The sequence below is a fragment of the Mauremys mutica genome, chromosome 2 (assembly GCF_020497125.1).
Source record: "Mauremys mutica isolate MM-2020 ecotype Southern chromosome 2, ASM2049712v1, whole genome shotgun sequence".
Taxonomy (NCBI): Eukaryota; Metazoa; Chordata; order Testudines; family Geoemydidae; genus Mauremys; species Mauremys mutica.
The window spans coordinates 14,526,914-14,551,009 of NC_059073.1; the positions used below are offsets into that span (position 1 = coordinate 14,526,914).

The 24,096-nt window shown below is 46.3% G+C and overlaps 1 protein-coding gene across 3 annotated transcripts in view; it reads left to right on the forward strand.

Moving 5' to 3' along the window:
• The first annotated feature begins 18,061 nt into the window (after positions 1-18,061).
• COL22A1 (collagen type XXII alpha 1 chain) overlaps positions 18,062-24,096 on the forward strand; it is a 333,573-nt gene continuing 327,538 nt past the window's right edge. Inside the window, exon 1 of one of the 3 annotated variants that reach the window (XM_045004657.1) lies at positions 18,062-18,091. The gene's annotated coding sequence lies outside the window, so the exon portion shown is untranslated. Of the gene's footprint in view, positions 18,092-19,962; positions 20,035-21,997; positions 22,379-24,096 lie in introns of those variants that run through there. The other 2 variants (XM_045004658.1, XM_045004656.1) reach the window with 2 other exon arrangements.

Here is a 24,096-nt window from a genome sequence, read left to right on the forward strand (position 1 = left end):
TTTTTGCTAGGTGATGGCTCTTTAATCTAGCAGAAAGAGACATAGTGAGATCCAATGGCTGAAAGCTGAAGTTAGATAAATTCAGAGTAGAAATAAGGAGCAAATGTTTAACCGTAAGTGTAGTTAACTATCGGACCAACTTATCCAGGGATGTGGTTCTCCCTCAGTTGAAGTACTTAAATCAAGAGTGGATACCTTTCTAAAAGATCTGCTGTACTCAAACAGACACGTTGGTCTTGATGCAGAGTTTACCAGCTGAGATTCCTTGGCCTGGCTTATGCAGGAAGTCAGACTTAGATGAGCATAGTGGTCACTTCTGGCTTTAAAATCGATGAATTCCTCTTTTATTTCTTCCAGTCTTTTTAACCTATTCACTCTGGAAATGTGATGTCGTCCATTTGACTCCTAAGCAAGCAAGGTTACCTAAATAAAATTTCCAGAATTTTAAATAATGTGGGCAGAATTTTAATCTTTTTGGCACAGAATTCCCTCAGGAGTAATAACATGACTAACAGGCAGCCTGGTAAAGCTGTACAATTCAATTTAGAAAGCAAATGCAACTTCAGAAGATTTCCTTTCTGAAAAAATAGCCATAAAGCAAAATTAGAGAAAGGGAAGGGAGAACCTGAGCTTGCCACAGTGTATCTAACAAACAAGTGGCCAAACCCCGCTCTCATTTACATGCTGTAAATCCAGTCTAACTCCACGACTTGGGATTCCCTTCAAGACCTTTTCCACTCAGCTTATCCAGAACACCTTGCCCAGTTCTGGGAAAACACTTCATCCACTTCTCTGGGATCCAAAATATTCGGTTGGATTTCATCACTCAGGTTCCTTTATTTGGCATACAGCAAAGCTATGCTGAGTTGATCAGACTCAAGCATAGCGGGTGGGTATCAGGTGCATCACACATCCAAAGTTACACAGGCAACCACCTCCTTTATATACATTTACACAATACATTGCATTTGGTATTCATTAAATCACACATTTTTGGATTGGATTGTTTACTTTGCAGGAACCAATTCCTGTGCAGCAGACTCTATCTATGTGCTGTTCACAAGGAACTTGGTCTTTACCTTCCAGGTTTATCTTGTCCATAGTCCCTAGCATTAGGGTGTTGCTGCTTATCTTAGTTAGCACAGACATCCTGACTCCAGCATATCAGTTGTCAAGCCCCTATTTACAACTTGACCTTCCATTCACCTTCCCAGTTATGCCCAGTAAGAAGTTAGGCAAATTACTTATGTCAAGCCAGACCTACACCACTGAAGTCAGTTGAGTTGCTTTGTATTTACACCATTGTGACTGACATCAGAATTTGACTCGAGGCATGTATTTGGATAGCACTGGGAGGTGGGTAGTGGGGGAGGTGATCAGTGGGACTGTATCCACCCATAAACACTAATTCCATGGGATTAACTTTAATGAGACAAAAATTCCAACCAGTTCTTAAATTGCAGAGGACAAAAATTTACTGTGTAAAAATGGTGCCTTGCACATTCCCGTCCTGGCATCTGGTTCCCATGAGGATCAAATCTGTGGCATCTGATGACATTGCACCCTCTGAATTCAACAGATTATTATTATTATTACTGATTATTTGTATTACAACAGAAAGCTGAAGCCCACTGTGCTAAGCCCTGTACAAACATAACCAAAAGATGGTCCCTGCCCCAACGCGCTTACAATCTAAGTGTAGAACAAGAGACATTCGATGGCTACAACGAACAGGTGTAGAGAGCACAAGGTAATGTGAGACCGGCATTGTGATCAATGTGATAGGTGGTAGTTGCAGCCCAGCAGCTGAGTATAGCACGTGAGGTTGGCCCAGTATCTAATTAAATGATGGTGCATCGCACATAAATAGCACATTACGTCTTCTGAGAGCTTTACATTTCACAAGCACCAGAGGAAAGCAGCACCTCCCAGGGGTGGGACTAGTCCCAGAAGGCACAAAGGACTTCCCGGGCAGCCAGAAATGCGTGTGGAGCAGCCCCTGTGAACCCAGACCCAGTGGCAAGATGTGTTTGGGTGAGAGAGACACAGAGAGAGAGAGAGACTCCAAGAGCAACAGGCCTCAAGTACAGCCCTGACCACATGGGCTGGGTTTTGAGCAGGCAGCACTTTATAAGAATGTCAGCCAGGTTTTTCAGACCTAAGAGGACCAGAAAGGTCAAATAAGAGGGAGGCAGGTTCTTAAGAGAGCAGGGCTAGTCCCATGGAGGGCTTTGACTATTAGGACCCAAACCATTAAATCTGATATTGTATTCAATGGGGAGCCACCTCAGAGGGCAGAGCAGTGGGACGATGAATTTGTAGCGTGACCAGTATTCAGGCCCCTAAGTGCTGATGCAAGCACCTAAAATGGGATTTATTCACCCGCTTCTCAAAATGTGACCTTTGTGTGACTTTCAAGTTGGTTAAGGCTGCCTTGGCTCAGTCACCAATACTGGCAGGGCACTGGGCCATCTCCTCTGCCGAACTCACTCTGCCCTCAACCTTGTCTTCAGAACGGACGCATCTCTTCTCCTCCTCCTCCTCTGGCTGAAAAGTGGGACATGAGGTGAGAGAGAGGCCTAGGACAAGACACGCTTGTTCTTTCTAGTACAACAGTGTCCCAAATATCTGTGTGAATCCCTAGAGAGACACAGTCTCTGCTCAGACTGTAAGGCCCTGCACACAGGCAATAGAAAAACAACAGTCAAGAAAAATGCTCCAGGTGATGTCAGCTACATTTCTTGTAAGTTACATTCCCCATCCCTCCCTGCCTTCCTTTCTCCCCTTTGCCCAGGAGCCTCAGCCAATCTGTCCTGCCATTCTTGCCCCTGCATCCAGCCTGTGCACCTTGTGCCATAGACTCAGGTTTAACATGAAAGCCTCGGGGGGAAAAAAAACCAAAGCCCAGTGCTTGGACAATGCCCATATTAATAAAAGAAACAACTAGTGGCGAGCAGGGAGCGGAGTTTGATTAATTGTCACTAACCCTGCTATGAACTGGAAGGTTTTCATGGATTTTTCCCCCTTACATTTCATGAAACCCTTTTTTTTTATTTAAAAATTCCCCAGCACTATTGTTAGCCTCAGCACAACGAACCTGTGCTAGACCATAATAAGCAGCAAATTCTGGCCAGGGCTAGATTCACTCTCCAAAAAAGGAAACAAATATGTATTTATTTAGTCTTTATTTGCATCTTGGTAGTGCACAGAAACCAGGACCCAGTTGTGTTAGGTGCTGTACAGACATATAGCAGAACGATTGTCCCTGCCCCAAAGAGCCTGCAATCTACATGTAAGGCTATAGAGAAAACAGAGCACAAGGAAACAATGAGACAATACTGGTGAGCATGAAAAACCATGGTCCCAGCACCCCAGCTGCTGTCAGGTTTTTTGTGGGCATCACAGCAGAGAAGAGTTTTAGGGAGGGATCGGAAATGGACAGTGTGGTACCTTTGTAAATACTTCTGGGGAGCCCCTCCCATGCATAAGGGGCAGCATGGGTGGAAACACAAAATGCTTCCTGGGAATGGTTTTAAACGAATGATTAAAACTGGCATCGCGGGCAGAATGAAGGCGGGAGTCAACATCTCTATAGCGTGTGCGTTGGCAGGTAGGCGGGACAGGTCGTGAAAGGCCTTGCAAGCAAAGATGAGGAGTTGGTGTCTGATGCAGTGGAGCGTCCCTTTGCGTTTCTTTTCCATATCCAATTTTTCCCCATTCAGCTTTTCTGATTCCAAGCGACTGTCAGCAGCAGGAAATACAAGTGGGAGTGCGCCAGGTTTGCGTAGGCTGGAAGCAAACTCTGGTCTCAAGCTTAGAAACGCTTCTGAGGCCTAGGATGCACTTACAGGGATAATTCTCATGGTAAATCAGCCCGTTTGCCCTATTGTCAAGCTGTCATACCTAGTTGATGCTGCACCAGGATTCTGCCAGTGATTATTGAACAAGCCATAATTATTCCAGCCCCGTTAGCTAATGGGAGACACCCCTTACCCAAGTAAAGATGCTAATCCTCTTCACCTTGAAACAGCTTATCCAGCCCCTCTCTTCGCAGATAGGGCCTAACACACAGTTGCTAAGAATAGGCCAAAAGAAAAAAGCAGTCAGCAGAGCGTGCAGGTTATAAAAGCCAGAGCTGAGCTCCATTACCCACCTTGCCTGATGACAGGTGGTGGTTCAAGACGAGCGCAGTATAGGGCCAGATACTCATTATAGGGCCAGAGTAGCTGTACTGAGGCCAGCAGAGCTATAATGCTGTACACCAGGGGTAGGCAACCTATGGCACGGGTGCCAAAGGCGGCACGGGAGCTGATTTTCAGTGGCACTCACACTGCCCGGGTCCTGGCCACTGGTCCGGGGGGCTCTGCATTTTAATATAATTTTAAATGAAACTTCTTAAACATTTTAAAAACCTTATTTACTTTACATACAACAATAGTTTAGTTATATATTATAGACTTATAAAAAGAGACCTTCTAAGAATGTTAAAATGTATTACTGGCACGCGAAACCTTAAATTAGAGTGAATAAATGAAGACTCGGCACAGCACTTCTGAAAGGTTGCCGACCCCTGTTGTACACCAATGTAAATCAATGGGAGTCTGGAGCCTAAATAGAAGTGAGGATCTCCACCAAACTCCCTCAGGAAAACAAAAGGGGAAATTGCCGGCCACCCATTAACTCTTCCGCACATCTGAAAAAAAATCACTATTGTGTTTCTTGATTCTGGGGGTTTATTTACAGGTAGGGATGTTTGTAAAGAGAGGGGTATTCTTTGTGTGACAGTGACAGATCCCACAGACACCTTCCCTCCTCCCCCTCCCCCCAGCCTCGTGAAGTGACTGTCCCAGCTAAGAGACAGCCTGGGAAATTTTAAAATGAGTTAAAATGCTGTACTGAATAAAAGACTGAAGATGATGTCCACTGCACCTCAGCTGCTTTAAAGGGAAAGGATGGTCTGATTACTTTTCCAGACTCCCAGGAAAGCTCCGTGTAGCTTGACAGCTTTTCTCTTTCACCAACAGAAGTTGATCCAATAAAATATACTAGCTCACCCACCGTGTCTGTGTTACTTTCACTGGGAATTAGGCACCTGGACCTAAGTGACTTTTGAAAATTGAACTCAGGCTCCCAAGTCACTGAGGTGCTTCTGAAAATGTTGCCTCTGATCTTTATTTGGCAAGTTCTGCATTAAAAGAGCAGAGCGTAGAATTCCACGCCTGCTAATAGATAGTAATATTCAAGAATAAACTCACTCTAACTCACAAAAAAAACAAGGAGTCTGGTGGCACCTTAAAGACTAACAGATTTATTTGGGCATAAGCGTTCGTGAGTAAAAAAACCACTTCTTCAGATGCATGGAGTGAAAATTACAGATGCAGGCATTGTTATACTGACACACGAAGAGAAGGGAGTTACCTCACAAGTGGAGAACCAGGGTTGACAGGGCCAATACAATCAGGGTGGATGTAGTTCACTCCCAATAACTGATGAGGAGGTGTCAATTCCAGGAGAGGAAAACACACAGGGACTGGCTGATTGTGTCCCTGTTAAGCACGATGGATTTTGGCTAATGCTGTGGGTACCTGAGTCTGACTGTTCTGACATTATTGATATTATAGCAGCATCTAGAGGCCTCAACTGAGTGCAGGGCTCCATTGTGCTTGGCACTGGAGGTGCCCGTAGTAGGGGACGGTGCTGCTGAAGAGCAAACCATTGAACTAGATAGACACAGAAAGGACAAGAGGTAAACAGAGGCATGGAAAAGGGAAGTGACTTGCTCAAGGTCATAGAGCAGCAGACCAGCGAATGGAACCCAGGCATCCTGGCTCCATGCCTCATCCACCAAGGCACATTGCCTTCCTCAGACAATGAGTCTACGTGTAGCTTTTAGTGCTGTATTGTCACTCAGTACAGGCGCTTTCTCCGCCTACTCAGCACGTGATAGTTGTTTAACTGGCTGTTTTAAGGGGTCTCTCCACACCTTTCCCCTTTCTTCAAAGGGAGTATTTGGGGTAGTGCTCGAGGGAAAGCAGGGGTGCGGGAACTATTTTTATAGTGGGTGTGCTGATGATGGAAACCATTCATTGGGAGTCGTTATTACCACCCCAAGCCAGGGGGTGTGGCAGCACCGCTAGCTCCAGCACCGCAGAGGGAAAGGATGAACATCAATATCCGCAAAGATGTTGGGTAAATTCCTATAGCCAAGGGGTGGCCCAGCCTTCCTTAAAAAGGCTGTTACAGCATCAGTCCAGCAGATGGCTCACTTCTGTCATGAATGAAACTGGCCTATGAACCATGCATTCTGCTGGGCCAGTACAGGAGCTGAGGGGAGGCATATTGCATTCCCCCGCCCCTTACACACACACACACACACACACACACACACACACACACACACACACACACACACACACACTTTATGAAGCAGCTTTCACACGCCTTAAAGCTCATTATCAAAATTTAAAACTCAAACAGCCTCACAAAGAAGTGGAAATAAATGAAACAGGAAATAAATAGTATGAGAGGAAAAAACTCCACAATCCTTTTTTTTTTTTTTTTTTTTTTTAAGAGCAGGGGTAGGGTTAGAAGGACAGAGAATAATGTCCAGTATCAGCCTCTTAAAAGGAAAGTGCAAGGAACCCTGCACTGGTCAAATATGGGATAGTCCGGCCATAGGGAAAGTGGCTTCCTAATCCCTTTCAGTCAGTGGTTCGGTTATACCTTGGAGCATGATGGTTTATGTCTCTTTAAAAAATGGTTTAATCCTGTCCAATTAGCTATAGATGGTCTCATGATCTATGTCAAGGATGTCAACCTTTGGCATGCGGCCCATCAGGGAAATCCGCTGGCGGGATGGATTGGTTTGTTTACCTACAGAGTCCACAGGTTTGGCTGATCGCAGCTCCCACTGGTCACGGTTTGCCGTTCCAGGCCAATGGGGGCTGCAGGAAGCTGTGGCCAGCACATCCCTCAGCTCGTGCTGCTTCCCACAGCCCCCATTGGCCTGGAACGGCGAACCGTGGCCAGTGGGAGCTGCGATCGGTCAAACCTGTGGACACTGCATGTAAACAAACCAATCCATCCCGCCAGTGGATTTTCCTGACGGGCTGCGTGTCAAAGGTTGCCGATCCCTGATCTATGTTCTCAGAATCATAGAAATATAGGGCTGAAAGGGACCTCAAGAGGTCATCTAGTCCATCCCCCTGCATTGAGGCAGGACCAAGTAAAGGTAGACTATCCCTGACAGGTGTCTAACCTGTTCTTAAAAACCTCCAGTCGTGGAGATTCCACAATCTCCCTTGGAAGCCTGTTTCAGTGCTTTGCTATCCTTATAGTTAGAAAGTTTTTTTCCTAATATCTAACCTAAATCTCTCTTGCTGCACGTTAAGCTGATTATTTCTTGTCCTACCTTCAGTGGACATGGAGAATAATGGACTGCTGTTCTCTTTAATACAGGCCTTAACATATCTGAAGACTATTATCAGGTAAGTCTTCTTTTCTCAAGACTAAACATGCCTAGTTTTTTTTAACTCTCTCCAATTTGTCCACATATTTCTTAATGTGTGATGCCCAGAATGGGACACAGTACTCCAGCTGAGGCCTCACCATCGCCAAATAGAGCAGGACAATTACCTCCCCTGTCTGACACGCCTGTTAATACACTCAGAATGATATTAGCTTTTTGACAACCGCATCACATTGTTGATTCAGATTCAATCCACAATCACTATTGTGATCCTCTATAATCTCCACATCTTTTTCTGCGGTACTACCACCTAGTACCTCATTTTGTTGTTGGGCATTTGATTTTTGCTTCCTCTGTAAGACTTTGCACTTGTCTGTATTGAATTTATTCATTTCTCCAGTTTGTCAAGGTCATTTTGATTTCTTATCTTGTCCTCCAAAGCACTGGTAGCCCCTTCCAACTTGTAGTCATCTGCAGATTTTATAGGCACGCACTCCACTCCATTATCCAAGTCATTAGTGAAAATAGCAAATAGTACAGGACCCAGGACTGACCTCTGCAGGACCCCACTAGATATATTCCCCCCAGTTTGACAATGAGCCATTGATAACTACTCTTTGAATATATGTCTAAACCTACTACACTCTTGGGCTCAGGGCTAGCTTGTGTCAGGTTGTCTGCCCTGTGTCTGTCAGCATAATGATTCTAACACAGAATAAGGACTCGTCTATATGGGAAATTGGACTGGAACAGTTACAGCAGAGCAAGCTATTCTGCTATAGCTATGCTGGAATGACTTCCTGTGTGGACACTCTGTGCCAGAATAAAAATGACTTTAAATGAGTAATTATTCTAGAATAAAGTCACTTTTATTCCATGTTATGGGGAGTTATTCCAGCATAGCAAGAGAGGAATAGCTTGTTCCATTCTAGATATGCCAGTCAGTTTCCTCATGTAGACCAGCCTTTGTCCCGTGGTGGCTGATATTTTCCTGAATGATAAAACTTTACCTGGGGATTAGGCAGATCTGCACTGGTACTTTGAAACATGGCACCTATTAAAAAGAAATTAGAGTCCAGTTCATCAGCAGTGTAACTCCACAGACACCAGCAATTGTAGTTCCTTTGTTTTGGGGTGGGGTCACTTCGGCAAATGGATGGGAAGAGGAGGGGTGCAGAGGCCAAGACAAGTAAGTCCTCTCCGTCCCACGTGTCATGACAATATCTGTATTGGGAACAGACGGGGGAAAGCAGCGAGGAGTGCGTTGTACATATGAATTGGTGATATTCATGGAAGTAGGCTCATCGGTGCATGCAAAGCCTCTGTAATGGAAATGACACTGCAGCTTCCTGATAAGGGTGAGTCAGAGAACAAGCTACCCACGGCAGGGCTTACACTGGTTATTTTGCTGGGTTAGTGAATGGAATCGTGTACCAGGAAGGCTGAAGCAGAGGACTCGTCTCCTTGGGTTGGTCTATCCACGTGGGACTAGAGCAGGGGTTCTCAAAGTGGGGGTTGGGACCCCTCAGGGGGTCGCGAGGTTATTACATGGGGGTCGTGAGCTGTCAGCCTCCACCCCAAACCCCGCTTTGCCTTCAGCATTTATAATGGTGTTAAATATATAAAAAAGCGGTTTCAATTTATAAGGGGGGGGGGTCGCACTCAGAGGCTTGCTAGGTGAAAAGGGTCACCAGAACAAAAGTTTGAGAACCACTGGACGAGAGGATGCACTTATCCCTTGAGATAGGTGAGATGTTTGCCACTACTGCCCTCCCTGAGGAGGGCAGCTTTAACCTCCAGCTGCAGCCCCACTACGTTCTCCAGTAGCACGGACAACCGGCACATTCTCCAGGCACCCTTTCACACTCCCGCCCCAGCCCATGCTGCCCACATCAGGATTCCTTCCCCCTAGGTATGCCATTAACCCAGAGGTTAAGTCAGGCCAGCCAGAGCCAAGTGCTCTGAACCCTGGCCCCATTCAGAGCCCTGGCATCCTTTATTTCCAGGCCTTCAGACACGTGTCCACACCAGACAGTTGTCTTCAGGATCACTTGAATTAAGAGTCGTAAGGGAGGTTTTTGTGAAACGCTGTATTGAATCTTCCACTAAACTCAATGGTAAAGTCCCTTCTCACCACTGGAGTGGTGGAACGGGGCCTTAAATCTGTGCTAAAGAGGCTCATGAGGATTCTTCCAGTTTATCTGGCTTTATGGCAACCTACCATACCCCTTCTCCAGGACAGGGGGTGTGTCAGGATGGAGAGGAGGGCACGGTGGGTCCAGGTGGGGCCAGGGGAGTCTCTATGCTTTTTGCCGCCCCAAGCAACGCAGTCAGGCTGCTTTTAGTGGCATGCCTGCGGGCGGTCCGCTGGTCACGTGGATTTATTTGGTGGCGTTTCTGCGGGTGATCTGCCGGTCCCGCGCCGAAGCTGCAAGACCGGTGGGCCTCCCACAGGAATGCCACCGAAGGCTGACTGACTGTCGCCCTCACAGCGACCAGCAGGCCACCCCCCACGGCTTGCCGCCCCAGGCATGCGCTTGCTGCGCTGGTGCCTGGAGCCACCCTTGGGTGGGGCATGGCCAGAATGCACCAACTGGCACCAGAACAGAGCTGTGACGGCTCAGCATTGGGGAAGGTGTAAAGGTGACGTAAAGTCACCGTACCCTCTCCCCTTCATGGCTACACTGACCGTAACTGATTACTGCGTCCAACACCTGCCATATTTCCTGCAGCCGGTAAGGGACCGAGCCTGCACATGCTCACTGCGGAGGCCAGGGCTTTCCACCATGCATTTCATGGGACGTGCCATGCTTCATAATAAGCACTTGCAGGGTCGGGACCAACTTGTATAATTCTGTGAATAAATCAATCCAGGAGAGCTGGTCAAAAATTGACACTTTTTTTCAAACACCTCATTGTTTAAAAAAAAAAAGGACATTTCTACAAGAAATTTTTTTCCCGGGAAAGGGCCATTTTAGGGGGAGAAAATTATTTTTGGCAGTGTTGTAATGACGTTTTTTGCTGTCCTTGTTTGTTATGGATACACCTCGGCTGTTTATTGCTTAATATATTAATCATAATATTAATGTTTTCTCCTAGACTTGCTGGTCACCCCTGATGCCCAAACACTTCAGCTAAGAGTCCAATCAAAATGTCACTCAGCTATTATGGTGATGAGGGTTATACAAGGTTTATTCCCAGCTCCTGTGAAACTAAGAGGCCTTGTGCCAGGGTAACTCCTGGAAACCATTACTCTGTTCTTCTCCTGCAGTTTCATTTTTTAACCTTCTCCAGGAGCTCCTAGGTGTGTCCTTACTGTATGTTTTATCCTCCAGTGACCTTCAGTGGGGCTGACTACAGGACAGCTGCCATCCCTCCTGTGTGCAGAAAGACTGTTTCTGAGACATTACATTCCTGCCTTTTGCCTTGTCCTGTGTTGGTGGGTAGGAGGAGAGAAGCAGTCTTTGAAGTAAACTCAGAGCTGTGACTCATGCGTGTTACCGGCACACACACAGGTGTGAAGTCTTGTCATGAGACCATGTCGCTGAGCAGTTCTCACATTGTACATCCTGCTGTCCGCTCTGAATCCGTTCCCATTTGCATTTCTAGTCAGCGCCTTCTCCCCATAGCCCTTAGCTATGTGGCTGACTGCTGGAAAGGTCCCAATGCCACATTACAATGCACCTTTAGTCCTGTTAGCACGTGCATGGTTTGGAGCAGAAAAACCCCATTATTGGCTAGGACAATGTTGGAATGCGCTAGCTGTGCACTGGGATAATTGTACTTTATATCTCTGTATTGCCTCAGGTGAGAGAAGGGTTTATTAATACACATTTCCTTTTGTCAGCAAGCACTCAAGCATCTGAATGCAGCCAATACCCGCCACTGCGTTCCCAGGACCATCGCTTTCTCGTGGTGTCTCTCAGAGCACTTTGCCTTCAGCCACAACAGCAGGAATGTGAAGGTTTCCTTCTAGGTCATCCACTGATGTGCATGGAGTTGCTTGCTGCAAGATGTGGTAAAGAACAGCATTGCTAGCACCTCGCTCCTCTTCTCTTCCATAAACCCTCCCAAAATGGGCTGTATTTCTGGCCTCACGCAATTGACTTTCCTCCCAAGCCCAGATGTCCTGCAGCACGCTGTCGTTAGAGACGCAAAGAGCAATACATACAGCACAGCGCCTTCCCCAATCAGCCCAAAGGGCAGACGCTCTTAATTCACGTGACAGAAATGAAGTCCCTGAGGATCCTGGGTTGACCTCACTCATCTCTGCTCTTACAGCCCTTACATCAGACCAGAGCTGTGCAGAGACTCAGGAAAGATGCAAAGCCTCCCAACGAGAGCAGCATGGCAAACAGAACCAGCTTCTACACTTATAATGGATGCCATTTTCATGGAGAGGCAACTGCATTTCCTCTGAACTTTGAAGATGGCTACCAGACACGTAGGCCTTGATGACGCTCCAGATACAATCATATCAGGGAATTTACTTCTAATATGGCTGCCCCCAACTCGGTTACAAACTTTGCTCCACTTTGCAGAATAGTTTCTGGCCTCCCTGATGCATACATTGCTGCCCCACCTTGGTCTGTTCAAAATACTGCTGCTAAACCCATCTTCCTGGCCCATCACTCTGACCATGCCACCCCCTTCCAATCCTTTCAATGGCTCCCCACTTTCCACCATGTGACATTCAAGTTTCTCAGACCTGCTTTCAGGGGCCTTCCCAGCTCTGCCCTCCCCACATATCAGGTCTTGTCTCAGCATATTGCGTCTCCTGCTCCTTCTATCCAGCAATGATGCCAGCCTGAAACACCTGTTTCTGTGCTTCTCTCTGTGCCTTCCTGCTCCCTGTCTCCTTATGCAGAGAACCCTCCTTGAACCGGTCCTTTAATCCATTGCCTTCTCCTGCTTCCTATCTCTCCTCAGATCCCCTACCCCACCTCTGGTAGGGTAGTTGAGTAGCTAATCTCTTTCTCCACAGAGGAATCTACCTCAGCAAAACAGAACATCACCAAAGAACTCGAACCCTCTCAAAGCAGAGCTCCTTACTTCATGCCTGCCTTTCCTCAGTCATTCTCCCTACCAGTAACAAACCATCCAGCCTCCCTTCTGCCTCACTCATGGTTTTGATTTCATTCTTTCCCTTGATTTCTCTTTCCCAAAATGTCATGTCACATAATGGCATATCCACCAGATCACATACACATTTTTCAAATTACGAACAAATCCAAATGTTGTCTTTGATGTCCGGTGCCTTTTTTTTTTTTTCATTCTCCCACGTTGTTTTGCAAACAGACATTGAGTGAGTATGCTTGGCTGGTGGGCACCACAACATTGTTTTTTCTGTAAACTGATGTTTAACTGAAAGCAAAATTATACACACCTAGTAAATATACCACAAACGTGGTGCTTGTATCCAGGCTTCTTTAGTTGTAAGTTATGTCCCATCTCAAACACATGCTGCTAAAACCTTTCTACCACACCACTTACGCTCTCTGTAGTCTACATACACATTCTCTTACATCTGATTCACTGTTTTCACACTGATTGCAGGTTCAGTTGCTTTAGTAAACCCTATAGCTGATATGTTGTGACACAGCAGTTCTGCGTTTAAATGAGGTTTCTTTCAGTCACATGAGCAAACACTCAATACAAAGGACAATGTTATACATCAGTGCAAACTTGAGAAGAGGCCATTCCAATGGGATTAATTTTGGACTAATGTACTAGTACTAATGTACTAATGAACAAGGATGGCAGAATTGGGTCCATAATGATTTGGCCAGGACATCAGAGTAGATGCCCTCTGCTCTGATAAAATTTGCTGTGAGGCCTTTAGTTTTCACAAGTGCATGAAACCTTAGTCTTACATCTCATTCAAAACATGGTTCTTATTGTGTTTCACAGTTATGTCATTATCCTTAACCTCAGGGCCACAATTCTTATCTTGAAGTCCTGTTACCTCTTATGTTTCTTGCTATACAAAGATGCTTTCAGTCAAAATGACCTTTAGTTTACATAAATAGAAGGACAAGCTGAAGACCATATGCAAACATATGATCACCTGGCAAGAGGACACAGTGTGCACCTTGTCTGACAATCTGCACCGAACTCTGAGAACAAAATGGCTGCAGAATTCTGCACAAGGTGAATGTATGTAATGATGTTCCAGCCCAGCAAGTTATGGCTTTTTAAAAAAGAGTAAGAATCTGGAATTACAGCCACTTTGCTGCTTGTGTACGGTCAGACGGCCAGACCATACAAGTGAGATGCGGCTCTGGCCTGGAAGAGCTGGACAACTTGCAGTTGGATTTTGCATGCAGCAACCTAAAGATATGAAGCCAGATCCTCAGTTGCTGTAAACCAGCTTAGCTCCATTGAAATCAGGGCAGCTAGACTGATTTCTATACCAGCTGATGATGTGGCCCAGGGTATGAGAGGACACAGGTGAGTCTGTAATGCACTAAAGCCAGAGCCTTCAAACCTGGCATCATGCTGAATAAAGTGGAAGAAAGGCTGTTAAATCAGTGATACTATTTCCAGCAAATGCATTGTCTAGCTGAGTCAGTAAGTTGAAAACCTAAACAGAAACCCCAGTATTGAACTGTATCAGTGGCACTAAAATAGCAGCCTGTTCTCAAATGTGCATTGATGTATTACTTGATGCAGTAGCTCAGCACCACACAAGTTAGCTCTTGCAATTAGGAAAAAAAAATTAATGATAGAACTGCATTGTCACATAATACCAGCTATCGCATATACTGATGCTACCGAACCTGAATGCAATATGAATATGCAACCATTTAATCAGATCTAAGAAAATGGCATAGTATATGCTTCTATGCAGATCAGAAACCTTTTATTTATGTTACTAGTGCCTAACTCAGTTGTGCATTGCTTTTAGAGCCTATGCTGGAGACAGTCATGTGATAACTTGCAATTACCTTGTACCTTTGACTGTCTCACCTGCACTCTGCCCATTACTGCATCTCTAGCAGGAGTCCTTCAAACCACTGAGCAGCTTCAGCCACCAAAGCTTTTTTAAATCAAGCTGTCATAAAAATGTCTCCTCCTTTTCGCCAAAGTAAAATTTTCTGCTTAAAATTATGCAGAGGACAAGGATGGGGCAATATTTAACCCCGCAGCAGTGACAAATTTCTGGTCCACTATCCCACAACTTTTCAAACACTGGGTTAAATTGTTTATAATGCTGATCTGCATATGTAGGGTCAAAACTTGGATATCATGGAGAGAGATGCCTTAGAAAAACCATTGATCAGATGATATAGGATGAGATAATTTATCAGGGGAAAAAAGACATGCTTAGAACGCAGCTATGTCCTCTGCAGTGACTGAGAGATGACTTCAGTGCTTTATAATTGTGTTTGCAATTGATTTTTATTGAATGGGATTTGGGAATAGCTGGAGATATGAATGCAGATTTAAAATAGAAGAACTCTATAGGATGTAGGTAGCCAAATAAAGAACAACCTGTCTAAAGAGCAGGCAGTATGTTGTAAAATGCTTAGCATACATCAGTTTTGTAGAAAATGTGCTGTTTTGAAAACAATGGGGTTTATAGAAATATTTGATTTTTATTCAGATTTATAAGTGAAAATGGGTGAATGATATTTTGATTTCAGCACTGGATTTAACAACTTGATTTCTAAAACACAAGTGATTTGTGAATCGGGGGAGGGTATTGGCAAATCCTACCATTTATTAATGGAAACCAGCCAATCAACACTAGGGCGAAAAGATTGTTTTACGGATGTTTACATTCCACTTGGCAGTTTCCTTTTCATTTCTGTACATCAAAATGAATACAGCTGCTCAAAAATGTTGCAACTGAATAGTGTGGAGCTGTCATTTTAAGACACACCCCATTTTCTCAGAACATTGGAATTGCCAGGCCAAATCGAACCTGAGGTCAGTCTAATCCAGTGTCCAGTCACTCACAGTGATCAGAAGGAGATGTTTCAGAGCAAAGTGTAAGAACCCCACAGCAGGCAGATACAGGATAATTGCCCACCCACATTAGGTCTCATCCTGACCTCTAATAATTGGACTTTGGCTTAAGCCTTAAGTTTAATATCCCTCCCACTTTTTTGGTAGCATTAACTATTATAACTCTGAATATTTTTTGGTTATCTATGTAAATGCCCGGTTTCTTTTTTAAACTTGTAAATTCTTTGTCTCAACAACTTCCTGTGTCCATGAGTTCCACCACCTAATTAAACGGTGTGTGAAAAGGCATTTTCTTTGATCAGTTTTGAATTCCTCACCTTTTAATTGAATTGAATGTCCCCTTAGACTTGTGTTATGAGATAAGGAGAACAGATGCTCCCAATCTACCATCTCTGAACCATTTGATATTTTAATATAACAAATGATTTATATAATTTTCTTTGTTCTATTTTCCTAGCTTTTCTTTCAGGTAAATTTCATGCTGCCTTTTAGAGAACAAAAACCTGAGGTGGCTTCTTTTTGCTGGAAAAAACCTTGTACATTCTAAGTTCAGGAAGTGATTAGAACAGAACGATTAGAATAACCAATCAGAGCAGAGAAGCATTGCATAATCACAGGACTGTTATTGAGAAATAACTGTCCAGTGATTATGCAACTATCTGCATTCAGATTGACTAATAGTTGTCGGTCAAGTAAAGCACTGGGTTTTGCATACTGTATAGTTATTGAGAGGTAACTGTACAGTGATTATGCAAATTGGAGACCTGCAATCAGAATGCAAGGAATTGCAAAACTGGGGCAAACCTTTAGAGTTATGCACCAGTATCTCTGAACTCCAGTGGTTTGAGATTAAACCATTTAATTATAAATACCTAAAAAGAGAAAAACTTCAAGTTACCATTCTTAAATCACTTTCAGTTCCCCCAAAGATCTTAGACATGTATGAACTTTATATAGAGACATTTTGACACAGGAAAGATTTCATTTTGTGTTGCTAACCACATGGCTCCAAAGGTAGGAGTAAATAGCAACACGTTGAACTTATTAGGTTTGCTAGAAGAGAAGCTGTGATAAATTGTTGCTTAAATACATACAGCTGTGAAACAAGTAGATGAGGGAATAGATATTTATGTGAACAATTTGTATTAGACTACAATAGTGTTAGAGTACATAGGAAGGACATCACTGAATGCAATACTCAAGTTTAATGCACCACTTGACCTATTCAATTATGATTGATGAAGCTAGAGCAACAGTTGATGGAGAGAAAAGCTCCCTTTTCTGTTACAAAGCTAACAAATGCTTCAAAAGAAAGTTCAAGTGCTAGAAAGAGAGAAACCCCAGCACTCAATTGCTGGTCCTTTGAAGTTATGCAAAGTTAAAGTTTAATTAATTGATTGTAAAGCAAATCAGACTGATGAAAACAAGTGCTATGCTAAGTGCTAGTATTCATATTATTTTATGTTGTTTTGCTATGGGCTTATGTCTGCTGCTCAGGTCTAGAGGTGATTCATCTACTCAGCCTTCTGCTTTTTGTAATACATGACTTTGGATGCTACATAGTACATGGACTGTGACTGAGGGCAGGTTGGGAAAAACTCCTGCTCAAAATGGCATATAAGGGTAGATATTTATGCTATTGTACATCTATTGTAAAAGCATATGCACTGCTTCTGCTGGGAGTGCCAGGGACCACCGTGCAACCATTCCGCTAGCTGGCCGCAGGGTAAGTGCACAGCTGAAACCTCAGCAAGTACCTTAACTTTCTGCACTGGCTCATAGATGTTCTCTCTCTCTACGCCCACAAGCTGAAGTATCAGCCCAGAGTTTTAACTCATGCCCAGCACTGCAAAGAATTTGTAAAAAGCCAAGCTTCTTATGAATATTAAACTTAAGCCCCAGTTCAGCAAGGCACAAAAGCACATGCTCGCTGATTTAGTGCTTTGCTGAATTGGGACCTTACTCATTGCACTAATGTGATGGTCCCTGCAGGAGAAGGGATGGGGAGTAGCTGCAAAAGATGATGATCTTTCTCCATTAGCAGCACTTGTTTTCATCCCCATAGGAAACCCAGGTGATAATTAATATATCTTGCCATGGTTGTGGACCTAATCGGTCTTTTTCATCCTAAGCTATTTATGGTCACATATGGTGGCCCTGAAGCAGTCCAAGGAATGTGTGAGACCCTAAGTCAGAAATAACATGTACCTCATCAGTAGTAACATCCTGGAGCAGGGGACACAAGGAGCGAGAACAACATCTGGCACAGGAAGCGTGTTAGAAACAAAATGCTAGAGCAGAAGCCTTCCCAGCCCTTTCTAACCCTGATTTCCTTTCCTTAGTTTCAACTGAACTAAGAGTGTCCAGATAGGCTTTTGCAGCTGGTTTAAATAAACTGGTTTAAAACCACACCTCACACTAAACCAGCTTGGTGAGTTTGCAAACCCATGATCGCTGCTTTTTAATCTCCCTAGGTGTTAAAAAGAATCAGATGCTTTTAGCTAACTCATTAGGGGGTTGTGAGCATTAACGAGGGATCGATTGGGCCTAAGGAAGTCTCAGTCAGTGTGTAGGTGCACCACCCCAGGGGAAGTACTGGCAGGTATTGCATTCAGGGGTGACCCCCAGAGTTCTCCTGATGCAGTGGAATGGGTGAGTATAATTTGTGGGTGCTATATTTTGAGCGGCTCTGCCTGTTCTTCACCCACTTGATACATGGAGGTGGGGAGTATCTAGAACCCATCCCCTGTGCTTCCCACCCCAATTTGAGCTCAGGTCTGAGTAGCCGTAACACAGGAGGAAGTGGGATCCATACTTCCCTATGTGGCTGTGTTAGGGGCTAGTTATGATCAAGCCTAATATTATTGTCACTTGAACATACACTGACAGGCATATGATGGTAGGTTATTGTGTGGAAAAATAGCATGCATTTCTTTTCAGTGCCCTACCTGCTAAGGGCTATTACCGCATATATCTTAAATGTCCACAGGTAGGTGACCTTTGGATTGAAATGTAGGTTTTATTTTTTAAAAAACCAACAAAACCAAAGGAAATGTTTGCAAAAAAATTTTATAAGAAACAATTCCAGAAAAAACAGATATTGAAAAAACTAATAAATATTCCCTGGTTGGTTTGCAACACAAACATTGCAGCATTGCACCAGTGCATGAAAACCACAGCCAGAAAGTGGCTGGAAACAAAAGTGAAACTGGAGAGTTTATTTTCATTGTTGAAGTTTGTGTGGATTGCAAAATAAAGGATTTTAGAAATTCCTGCTGTTCAAAGAAACTGAAATGGGGTTAGCAACCTGAAGGAAGCCTGGCTCTGAAAAGAAACCAGACATGAATTAGATGGATTTTTGCCTTCCACAATTATGTTGACTTCAATGGAGCTAGACCAGCTGAAGAGCTATCCCACGGTTTCTCAAACAGGGGTCGCCGCTTGTGTAGGGAAAGCCCCTGGCGGGCCGGGCCTGTGTGTTTACCTGCCCCGTCCACAGGTTTGGCCAATCGCTCCAGGCCAATGGGACCTGCTAGAAGTGGTGTGGACTGAGGGACTTACTGGCTGCCACTTCCAGCAGCTCCCATTGGCCCGGAGCAGTGATCCACGGCCAGTGGGAGCCGCGATTGGTCGGACCTGCGGACGGGGCAGGTAAACACACAGGCCTGGGCCACCAAGGGCTTTCCCTACACAAGCGGCGACCCCTGTTTGAGAAACCCTGAGCTGTTCCGTTAAGAAAGTAGTAACTTATGCATGTAGGCCAGGGGTGGGCAAACTTTTTGGCCCAAGGGCCACATTGGGGTTGCAAAACCTGTATGGAGGGCTGGGTAGGGAAGGCTGTGCCTGCCCAAACAGCCTGCCCCCTACCCCCTATCTGACCGCTCCTACTTCCTGCCCCCTGACTGCCCCCCTCAGAACACCAGACTATCCAACCCCCCCCTGCTCCTTGTCTCCTGACTACCCCCTGCTAGGACCCCCTTCCCCTAACCGCCCCCTGGGATCCCACCCCCTATCCAACCCCTGGCTCCCAATCCCCTGACTGCCCTGACCCCTATCCATGCCCCTGCCCCCTGACAGGCCCCCTAGGACCTCATGCCTATCCACCCTTCCACTCCCCCTCCCCAGAACCTCTGCCCCATCCAACGGCTCCCTGCCCCTTATCCAACCCCCCTGCTCCCTGTCCCGTAACTGCCACCCAGGACCCTCTGCACTTTATCCAACCCCCCTGCTCCCCACACCCTTACCGTGCCGCTCAGAGCAGCATGTCTGGCAGCCATGCCCGGCCGGAGCCAGCTACTCTGCCGCTCCGCTCAGAAGGAGTGCTCCGTTCCACCACCCAGAGCGCTCCCCGTGCAGGGCGTGGCTGCGGGGCGGGGGGCAGCAGGGGAGGGGCCAGGGGCTAGCCTCCCTGGCCAGGAGCGCAAGGGCTGGATGTGGCCATGGTCCCATGGGCTGGATGTGGCCTGTGGGCTGTAGTTTGCCCACCTCTGATGTAGGCCCTGATCCTGCACTGTAGACGTCAATGAGAGTTTTGCTGTTGATTTCAATGGGAGCAGGATGAAGCCCACTGAATTCAGCGGACTAGACTGTGACCGGTAAGCACCTACTCACAGGAGCAATCTTAATGGGACTGCCGTACTTGTGCTCACCTATTGACAGTCTGCTCGCTGTGGGCCAGATTTTTGTCACCTTTCTCTTCACCGAGCAGCATCGTATTTGAGAGCAGGCCGATGAAACTCAACAGGACTGCTGCCGGAGAAGGCACCGCTGATCGGGAGCGAGGGGGGCACAATGGGCGAGTGGCAGGAGTGAGCACCGTGAATCGGGCCCTGTCCTCATTCCTATTGTGAGAGCACCGCGAAGAAGCGCTGCACGAGCAGCAGACCTCTCCTGGGCCTGAGTGTGGCCACTGAGTCTGTGCAGGAATGAAGAGCAGAGGCATGTGGCAGTGGGGCGGTGGGTGTAGGATGGACAGACGGCTCCAGCAAACAGGCTAATGCTGAAATTCTACCAAAAATATCCCTGCCGAGGGCTTTTTATTTAGACACTGAGCTCAGGGAGGGTGGGAAAGAGGAGGCCACCTGTTCTCAAAGCCAAAATGCGCATTTATTTCCCAAAGCCACTAGGGATGTGTCCCCCACTCTCTGGCCCCCTTGTCATCTTCCCACAAGGGGAAAGGAGTGCTGGGTCTTCGATGTCCCCCAAGGGGCTCGAGTTCCAGCTGCTGCCAGGCTGATCTTTCCCTCCGCTTCTCCCTCTGCCCCTGCAGACAGTTATTTCAGATGTGGCCGTAAAGAGACCAAAATACTTGGCAAAGTTAGGCTATAATTGGCCTAGGAGCTGTCAGCCCCTTGCTTTTTTCCCTCTCTCCTGGGCTGCTTTATAAATCTCTGAAACTCAATCCCTAGAGCCTCCTCCTCCACCCCTTCCCTTAAAGCAGCCCCACCTTCTCCTCCACTCCTCCTCCTGCTTCCCCTTTGCCCCCTCCTAAGCCTGCCCCAGCCCCCTCCTCCTGCTGCTCCCCCTCCTCCCACTCTGCCCCTGCTCCCCTCCCCTCCCCTCCAGCTGCCCCCAACCCCCTCCTCCTGCTGCTCCCCCTCCTCCCACTCTGCCCCTGCTCCCCTCCCCTAAACCTGCCCCTAGCCCCCCCTCCTGCTGCTCCCCCTCCCTTTAACCTAACCCAGCCCCCTCCTCCCACTCTGCCCCTGCTCCCCTCCCCTAAACCTGCCCCCAGCCCCTCTCCTGCTGCTACCCCTCCTCCCACTCTGCCCTTGCCCCCCTCCCCTAAACCTGCCCCAGCCCCCTCCTCCTGCTGCTCCTCCTCCCCTAAACCTACCCCAGCCCCCGCCTTCCGTTATGCTCCTGCTCCCCTCCCCTAAACCTGCCCCTAGCCCCTTCCTCCTCCTCTTAACCTGCCCGAAGCCCCCTCCTCCTGCTGCTGCTCCTCCCCTTAACCTGCCCCTAACCCCTTCTTCTCTCAGCCATCTGACCCTAACCTCCTCCTCTCAGGTCTCCTGCTTTGCCTCCAGCCCTTAGCCCCCTCCTCATCTTCCTCCCCCTCCCTATCTCCCTTTTGCCCCCTGCTTTAAACCAGCCCCAGACCCCTTCTCCCTCTCCCCCTTTTAACCCCAAATCAGTCCCTCACTGTTTTCTGTCAGCCTCCTCTTGCTCTGCAACTCCACTCCTCTGTCTCCACACCCTGTCCCCTCCCCTCTCTCTCCCCTCAGCAAACCCCATTATAAACCCTCTCCCCTCCTCCCTCGTGTACACCCTCAAATCAGCCCCTCCCCCCTTCTCTCAGTCCCTCCCTCCCCAAACCAGACCCTAGTCACCTTCCTCTCTGCTCCCTCCCTCCACCCCATCCTCCTTAAACCACTCCCTGGCCCCCTCTCCTCCTAAAGCTTCATCCCCTCCCCTCCTATCCAAGATAGCTCCCTCCCTTGTCACCCTCCCTTCCTTTCACCACACCCCCACCCCTCTTCCCTCCCTCAACCCCTCCCATGCCCCCCCTTTCCCAGATCCCACTGCATTATACTTCCCAGCTCTCTCCCTCAGAGACTAGTCTAACCCTGAGCTCAGGGCTGCTTCTCTTGTAGTTAGATCATCTCTCCCTGGAGGTGGACTCCTTCATATTCCCTCAGTCCCGTCTAGCTGTATTTACTTGTCTTTTTTCTCTCTCTGTGTGTGTCATTTTTCTCCATTTCTGTGTCGGTTGCTGGCATGTAGGATATAGAGAGTGGGGTTTTTCCTCCCCTCCAGCACCCTGCTGAGTTTTGGTGTGTTTTTTTTTTTTGGTGTTTTTTCTTCTTCCAATCTGGGGAACAAGTGCCAGTCTCCACTTTGGCTGACAACTCTGCAAAGTACTTTTCAGATGAATGTTGAATGTGGCTCGGGAATTGGGCGACAGTTGGCAGCTTTTCTGGTGCTTTTTTGCTACAGGTAAGAGGAATTTGTGTAATCCTAATAGCCATGCACTATAAATATCTGAAGACAACCCTGGTTTATTAGTTTGGATCCATTTTTTCTTTGCGCACTGTGGGCAAAACTTGTGCAGAAGTTTTTGTAGACGTGTGGCAACAGGATCTGGAGTTAATGATACAAGAAAAACCAAGAGGAATTGGATTAAATTGTACCTAACCCACGTTTTTTAATTTAGTCTGCAAAATTTTAACAGTGCCTGCACGCTGTGCTGATGTTTCTGTCAACTTATTACGATACTGAACTTGCGAGAGCCAGGTGCTATGTAACTGCTAGATTCCTGGCTGATTGTAATGAGAGAGATGCAGAGACTTAGAAACTGGTAATGTCACCATTAAGAAAAGTCAAAGGTTTAAAGCTAATCTGAACTTTTTGGATGTCACAGGAGTGTTCCTTTGTAACCATCATTTTTCAAGTTGATTCTGCAGGTCACACTCAGATCAGTATTTTGATTGATCTAGCTTCTTCCTGTACTTACATTTTCTACCAAACCTAACTTATTTAGTTCTGGTTAACCTTTTCTCCACCTCATATTTATTATAAAGCCACTTTGACCCAATTTCTCACTGTAGAATTTGTTTTCCTCTTAAACATTGAGCTCTTGCCCAAGTCAGCCGTTCTTTTTACATTTTCTTTATAGGATTTTCTTTATAGGATTCTTTATACATTTTCTATATATCTGATGCTCTTAGAGCGGTCATTTACTCTTTGACAGCTGACACTCTGCATCCCTTAGTGTGTACTTAATGCAGTGTGTGTGTATGTGCTTCTGACCTTAAAATAACACATTCCATCTGCTCTCCATGGACGTTGAGGGGCAGTTTTTGAGAAGCAAGCACCTGCAAAATCCGTGCAAGCAACTGTATGTTTAATTTTCATCCATGATCACTGCACTTGCACGTGCACTGCTTCAGTTTGGCAAATGATCAGCTATGGAACTGACTATCCATTTTTGAGTGTAAATACCAGATTTGATCATGTAGTCATGATAACAGCATGCGTGACTTAGACATGGAAGTACACACATTGTGCACATGGGTGCACCCTCCCCCCACAAACCCATAAATCTGGCCTTGAAGATTCTATGACAACTTTTATTTTTTGGAAGAGCAGGAGTTTTTCCTCAGTATGGTTTGCCAAGATTTCAGCTCCTGTCATAGTCATTCATGTTTTCCAGTTTACTGTTGCCTTATACATATGTGGAGGGTGCAGTTTAGTGGTGCTGTGTGTGCCTGGTTTGCAAAGTGCTTCGGGATCTTTTGGGTAAAGTGTGTCATGTTCATGACAATATTTGCTATTGTACACATCATTAAGAGAATTGACACCTTGTTACTATTTAAAAATGGGATGCTCCAGCTGGAGTGGTGGAACATTCCCTACCCCGCCTCTCCCCCCGAGGCCCCACACCCCATTCACTCCTCTTCTCTCCTGCCCCCATTGCTCACTGCTTTTCACCTCTCCTCCCCCCTGCTCCATCTGCCCAGATCAGGAGTGACTCACCTGGAGAGCTGGGGCTGGGAGCTGCAGCTGCCCAGCTCAGGTAGGAGGTGGTCCCGGCTGAGTAGAGGCTGGCGCAAGGGATGACCCAGTGCCTTCCCCACCCACAGTAACCAGAATTAGATCTGAGTGGACACTATCAGGTCCCCTTTTCCACTAGACTTTCCAGTTGAAAACGGGGC